This window comes from Sapajus apella, unplaced genomic scaffold (genome assembly GCF_009761245.1).
Source record: "Sapajus apella isolate SASKATOON/1434 unplaced genomic scaffold, GSC_monkey_1.0 scaffold156, whole genome shotgun sequence".
Taxonomy (NCBI): Eukaryota; Metazoa; Chordata; class Mammalia; order Primates; family Cebidae; genus Sapajus; species Sapajus apella.
This window is the reverse complement of record NW_022437096.1, coordinates 2,111,614-2,119,141: the sequence shown is the minus strand read 5'-3', so window position 1 is coordinate 2,119,141 and position 7,528 is coordinate 2,111,614.

Below are 7,528 nucleotides of genomic sequence, written 5' to 3'. Positions count from 1 at the left end.
ACCAGGATGGTCTTGATCTCTTGACCTCGTGATCCACCCGCCTCGGCCTCCCAAAGTGCTGGGATTACAGGCGTGAGCCACCGCGCCCGGCCAAAAAAAAAAAAATTTTTTTTTTTTTTCTGAGACAGAGTTTCGCTCTTGTTGCCCAGGCTGGAGTGCAGTGGCGAAATCTTGGCTCACCAAAACCTCTGCCTCCTGGGCTCAAGTGATTCGCCTGCCTCAGCCTCCCAAGTAGCTGGGATTACAGGCGTGCACCACCATGCCTGGCTAGCATTTTCAGTAGAGATGGTCCTTCTCCATGTTGGTGAGGCTGGCCTCAAACTCCTGACCTTAGGTGATCTGCCTGCCTTGGCCTCCCAAAGTGCTGAGATTACAGGCATGAGCCACGGCACCCACCCTTCCCCTGTTAAAAATTTTAAAAATTAGCCGGGCATGGTGGTGCACGCCTGTAGTCCCAGCTACTCTGGAGGCTGAGGTGGGAGGATTGCTTGAGCACCCTTAAAAATTTTTTAAATTAGGCCAGGCACGGTGGCTCACACCTGTAATCCCAGCACTTTGGGAGGCCGAGGCAAGTGGATCATGAGGTCAAGTGATTGAAACCATCCTGGCCAACAAGGTGAAACCCCGTCTTTTTTTTTTTTTTTTTTAAAGACGAGGTTTCACCATGTTGGTCAGGCTGGTCTTGAACTCCTGGCCTCAGGTGATCCGCCTGCCTTGACCTCCAAAGTGCTTGGATTACAGGTGTGAGCCACCATGCCTGGCCCGAAACCCTGTCTCTACTAAAAATACAAAAATTAGCTGGGCATGGTGGCACGCACCTGTAGTCCCAGCTACGTGGGAGGCTGAGGCACGAGAGTTGCTTGAACCCGGAAGGCGGACGTTACAGTGAACCAAGACTGCACCACTGCATTTCAGCCTGGTGACAGAACAAGACTCTGTCTCAAAAAAAAAAAAAAAAATTTTTTTATTTTAAATTAGCTGGGCATGGTGGTGCACACCTGTAGTCCCAGCTACTCTGGAGGCTGAGGTGGGAAGATTTCCTGAGCCCTAATGAGCCATGACCACGCTGCTGTACTCCAACCTGGGTGACAGAGCAAGAGCCTGTCTCCAAATTAATTAAAATAAAGAAGGAACAGACCAGGTGTGGTGGCTTACATCTATAATCCCAGCACTTGGAGAGGCTGAGGCAGGAGGATCACTTGAGGCCAGGAGTTTGAGACCAGCCTGGACAATACAGTGAGACCCAGTCTTTTTTTTAATAAGATGGGGTTTCACCATAATGGCCAGGCTGGTCTTGAACTCTTGACCTCAGGTGATCCACCCACCTTGGCCTCCCAAAGTGCTAGGATTACAGGTGTGAGCCACCACACCCGGCTGAGACCCAGCCTCAAAAAAATTTTAAAAGTTAGTGAGGTATGCTGATGTGTTCCTGTAGTCCCAGGTACTCAGGAAGCTGAGGTGAGAGGATTGCTTGCGTCCAGGAGGTCGAAGCTGCAGTGAGCTGTGATTGCACTACTGTACTCCAACCTGGGCAACAGAGTAAAACCCTATTGAAGGAAAGAAAAGAAAAAAGAAAAAAGAAAAAAGAGGGAAGGGGAGGGGAGGGGAGGGAAAGGAGGGAGGAAAGGAAAGAAAGAGGAAGGAAGAAGAGAGGAAGGAAGGGAGGAAGGGAGGGAGGGAAAGAGGGAGAGGAGGGAATGGGGGGGGGAGGGGGGGAGGGGAGGAAGGAGAGAAAGGAAAGAAAAGAGAATAAAGAAGGGAGGAAGGGAAGGGGAAGAAAGAAAATAAAGGAAGACAGAAAAGGAAGAAAGAAAGAAAGAAGGCCTGCCGCGGTGGCTCATGCCGGTAATCCCAGCACTTTGGGAGGCTAAGGCAGGCGGATCACCTCAGGTCAGGAATTTAAGACCAGCCCAAACAACGTGGTGAAACCTGTCTCTACTAAAAATGCAAAGAATAGCCGGGCGTGGTGGCACGTGCTGTAATCCCAGATACTTGAGAGGCCGAGGCAGGATAATTGCTTGAACCCGGGAGGCAGAGGTTGCAGTGAGCGAGATTGCGCCACTGTACTCCAGCCTGGGTAACAGAGCAAGACTCTGTCTCGGGAAAAAAAAAAAAAAAAACGTAGAGGGGGGTTCCTTCCCCAAGGGTGGGAGTTCATTCTTTGTTAGAGAGGTGCGGATGTGTCCAGGGGGTTCCGCGGACTGCCCTGGGGTGGAGCTGATCCACAGCCACTGAGGAGGCTGGCGGGCAGGAATGCACCCCTCTAAGTGCAGGTGGGCCAAAGCTGGAAAATCAGCCTCTGAAGTGCCCGTGAGGCTCACTGGGAATCTGTCCATGGAGTTGGCACTGAAACTCAGTGGGAAGCTACCCCGAGCGGTGGCACCAAAAGGTGGTGAGGATGAGCACAACTGCAACATTTCAGAAGATATTAGCCAGGCACAGTGTGTGCGGGCAGCCATGCAGCAGGAGCAGGAGGAGAAGGAATGCAAGTGGGCACCAGGAAGCCCTTCCTCCTGCACCCTCTCCTGGCAGAGCTTCCCAGGGGTGGTCTCCAACTCCAAAGTGCTGGCCACTGCGCCCGGCCAGCGTGCCATGTTTTTGGTTAAAAGAGGCAACATTGAGGCAGAGCATGGGCGGTGGCCGCGCAGGCAGGGCCTCCTCAAAAAAAAAAAAAAAAAAAGACATTAGCCAGGCGTGGTGTCTCATGCCTGTAATCCCGGCACTTTGGGAGGCCGAGGTTGGGCAGATCACGAGGTCAGGAGATCGGGACCAGCCTGGCCAACATGGTGAAACCCCATCTCTACTAAAATACAGAAAATTAGGCAGGCATGGTGGCAGGCACCTGTAGTCCCAGCTACTCAGGAGGCTGAGGCAGGGGAATCACTTGAATCCAGGCAGCAGAGGTTGCAGTGAGCTGAGATTGTGCCACTGCACTCCAGTCTGGGCGACAGAGCAAGACGCCATCTGAAAAAAAAAGACTCAACATTGGCCAGGCACGGTGGCTCACGCCTGTAATCCCAGCACTTTGGGAGGCCAAGGCGGGCGGGTCACCTGAGTTCGGGAGTTTGAGACCAGCCTGACCAACACGGAGAAACCCTGTCTCTACTAAAAACATAAAATTAGCTGGGTGTGATGGCACGTGCCTGTAATCCAGCTACTCAGGAGGCTGAGATGGGAGAATCGCTTGAACCTGGGAGGCAGAGGTTTTGGTGAGCTGATCTGTGGATGTAATCCCTGGCAAAATCTCAGCAGATTTTTTTTTTTTTTTGAGACATAGTCTTGCTCTGTCACCCAGGCTGGAGTGCAGTGGCATGATCCTGCCTCCTGGGTTCAAGCCATTCTCCTGCCTCAGCCTCCTGAGTAGCTAGGATTATAGGCGTGCGCCACCATGCCCAGCTAATTTTTTTGTATTTTTAGTAGAGAAGGGGTTTCTCCATGTTGGTCAGGCTGGTCTCAAACTCCCGACCTCCGGTGATCCGCCCGCCTTGGCCTCCCAAAGTGCTGGGATTAGAGGCGTGAGCCGCTATCCTTGTCCTCAGCTGCTGTTTTTTGCTGTTGTTGTTTTTAATAATGCAGCTTAAAGCTGGTGTTTTTTATTGGCAGTAGAAATTGACAAGCCAAGCAAATACTAAAATCTGTATAGATATGGAAATAAGATAGTCAAAACAATTTTGAAAAAGAACAAAGCTGAAGGATTTACACTACGTGATCTCAAAACTTAATAGAAAGCTAGAATAATGAAAACAGGTCTGGGCACAGTGGCTGATATCTGTAATCCCTGCACTTTGGGAGGCTGAGGCAGGCAGATCACCTAAGGTCAGAAGTTCGAGACCAGCTTGGCTAATATGGCAAGCGAAACCCCGTCTCTACTACAAATACAAAAATTAGCTGGGCGTGGTGGCACACACCTGTAATCGCAGCTACTCAGGAGACTGAGGCAGGAGAATGGCTTGAACCTGGGAGGCAGAGGGCGTAGTGAGCTGAGACTGAGCCATTGCACTCCAGCCTGGGCAACAAGAGCAAAACTCCGTCTCAAAAAAATAAAATAAAAAAAAATGAAGACAGGAAAGAATTAATATAGCAGCTCAAGTCTGTAATCCTAGCACTTTGGAAGGCTGAGGCAGGCGAATCACAAGGTCAGGGGTTTGAGACCAGCCTGACCAACATGGTGAAACCCCGTCTCCACTGAAAATACAAAAACTAGCTGGGCGTGGTGCCGCGCCTGTAATCCCAGCTACTAAGGAGGCTGAGGCAGAATTGCTTGAACCCAGGAGGCGGAAGTTGCGGTGAGCCACTGTACTCCAGCCTGGGTGACAGCGAGACTCCATCTCAAAAAAAAAAAAGAAGAAAGAAAAACGTATAGATCAAGGGAACAGAATAGAGAATACAAAACTCTCAAGATTATCATCAACTGATTTTTGTTATGGAAGTGCTAAGTCTATTTATTTAGAGATGAGCTCTCACTCTGTTGCTTAGGCTGGAGTGCAGTGGTGTGACTACAACTCCACAGTCTCCAATTCTGGGGCTCAGGAGATCCTCCTGCTTCAGCCTCCCCAGCAACTGGAACTACAGGCATGAGCTACCACACCTTGCTCCTAAGTCAGTTTTATGGGGAAACAATATCTTTTTCAATAAATGGTATTGGAATAATGGATTGTCCATATTTAAAAAGAATTTAGGGTCGAGTGTGGTGGTTCACGCCTGCCATCCCAGCACTTCGGGAGGCCAAGGCAGGCAGATCATGAGGTCAAGAGATGGAGACCATCCTGGCCAACATGGTGAAACCCCATCTCTACTAAAAATACAAAAATTCACTGGGCATGGTGGCACATGCCTGTAGTCCCAGCTACTCGAGAGGCTGAGGCAGGAGAATTGCTTGAATTCGGGAGGCGGAGGTTACAGTGAGACAAGATCATGATACTGCACTCCAGCCTGGCAACAGAACAAGACTCTGCATCAAAAAATAAAAATCTGAAATGAATCTTGTGGGACTAAAATCCAGGTGTTGGCTTCTCTTAAGAAGCTCAGGGGAAAAACCTGTGTCCTCGCCTTTTCCAGCTTGTCCTAGATCCCTTGGTTCATAGAATCTTCTTCCATGTTCAAAGCCAGCAGCTGAGCATCTTCCAGGTTCTCTCTCAGATCCCAGCATCACATTGACTTCTCTGACTCTGACTCTAAGCCCCCTACCTCTTTCTCTCTCTCTTTTCTTTTTTTTTGAGATGGACCAGGCTGGAGTGCAGTGGTGCAATCTTGGCTCACTGCAACATCTGCCTCCTGGGTTCAAGCGATTCTCCTGCCTCAGCCTCCTGAGTAGCTAGGATTACAGGCGCCTGCCACCACGCCCTGCTAAGTTTTGTATTTTTAGTAGAGACGGGGTTTCACCATGTTGGCCAGGCTGGTCTCTAACTTCTGACCTGAAATGATCCCCTCCACCCCTGGGCCTCCCAAAGTGCTGGGATTACAAGCATTTTGTAATCCCAAGGTGTGAGCCACCACACACGGCCTATAACTACTTTTAATTATATACAAATTAAGGTGCAAGTTATTCAGAACGTTTTAGAAAAAGGGCAGTAACTTTGGGGTGGTTATCATGGGAAGGGCAGTAACTTGTGGGCACTGTCATGGCAATGGTAAGGGGAAATGGCACTGGTGGGCTTGTCTCATGGAGAGGCACTTTTGCCTCTTCCCTGTTTCAGGCAGTGTTTAATCTGCTCTGGAGTAAAGTTCTGCCTCCTACCTCAAAATCAGAACACATCTTATAATGATGGCATGCAAAAAGCATGGAAAAAGAAAATGCTCAAGACCATTGTAATCAGGGAAATGCACATTAAAACCACAGTAATAGCCAGGTGCAGTGGCACACGCCTGCAGCTGCAGCTGGTGGGAGGATCCCATGAGCATGGGAGTTCCAGGCTGCAGTGAGCTATGATCACATAACTGCACTCTAGGCTGGGTGACAGGATGAGATCTCTTCTCTACAAAATAAATAAAATTTTAAAAATCACGAGATACCATTACCCATTCACTGGACTGGTTAAAATAAAGACGCTTGGCCATACCAATTGTTGGTAAGGATGTGGAGCAAACAAAACACTCACACACTGTTGGTAGGAATGTTTTTAAATGTACGGCTGCTTTGTGGAAAGCTAAACATATACCCAGGCTATGCCTCAGCAATTTGGTTTCTATGTATGCCCAAGAGAAACGAAAATGAGCCTGGGTAATGCGAGACCCTATCTCTCAAAAAAAAAAAAATAAATAAAAAACATAATGGGGGCATGGTGGCATGTGCCTGTAATCCCAGCTACTTGGAAGGCTGAGGCAGGAAAATCACTTGAACCCAGGAGACAGAGGTTGCAGTGAATCGAGACTGTCCCATTGCACTCCAGCCTGGACAAGAGCAAAACTCTGTCTCAAAGAAACACCAAAAACAAACAAAAAACCAATATGGCCATGTGCTGCTTAATGGTGAAGTTATGTCCTAAGAAATGTGTCATTGGGCGATTTTGTTGTGCCACAAACCTAGATGGGACAGCCTACCCCACATCGAGGCCACACGATCCGAACAACACGTGGTAATCTTTTATTTATTTAGAGATGGAGTCTCCCTCTGTCACCCGGCCTGGAGTGCAATGGCGCCATCTCGGCTCACTGCAGCCTCCCCCTCCTGGGTTCAAGCGATTCTTCGGCCTCGGCCTCCCGAGTAGCTGGGACTACAGGCGCATGCCGCCACGCCCGGCTAATATTTGCATTTCTAGTAGACACGGAGTTTCGCCATCTTGGTCAGGCTGGTCTCGAACTCCTGACCTCGTGATCGGTGGGATGACAGGCGTCAGCCACCGCGCCCGGCCGAGACGTAGTCATCTGCAGGGCCCGGCACAGTATATGCGGCCCGCGTTCCGGGGAAGCGTCGCGAGGCCCACGACTCAAAGGCGAGCCTCGGTGAGTGACCGACAGCCCCAAACTGGCCCTTCCACGCCGGGCCGAGGTGCAGAGGCAGGGGCTCTGCGGACCACAGCGGGGCCCAGGGGCCTCGTGAGCGAGGGAAGGGCTCGCTGCAGGCCCCCGCGATTCCCCCGGAAAGTTACACTGCAGCGGCGCCGCGCGGACACCCGGGGTCAGACCCGATCCCCGGCCGCGCCGGCCCCAGGGAAGCGGGCAGGGGTCCGCTGCGGTGCCCGGGCGCTCGGCGAAGACGCCATGCCGCCACGAAAACGCCCGCGACGCCGTTGCGCGGCGCACAGGCCGGACCTGCGAAGCGCGGCGGGCCCGGCACCCACCAGCTCCGGGCCTGCTCTGCCTCACCGGGCTGGCCGCGAGCCCCCGACGAGCCGCGAGCCCCGGGGCCGCCGCAACGCTCCGCGGCCTCGGACGCGGCGGGGAGCGGCAGGCTCCGCGGCGGCGGCTTCCGCGGAAGTCCTCCAGCGCGCTCCGGCCGCTCTAGCCCGCGCGCGCCCTGCTCGCTGGTGCTCTGGGCCGCGGCCGGTCGCTGGCGCTTCTCCGGCGTTAGGGGGCGCGAGGCCGCGGC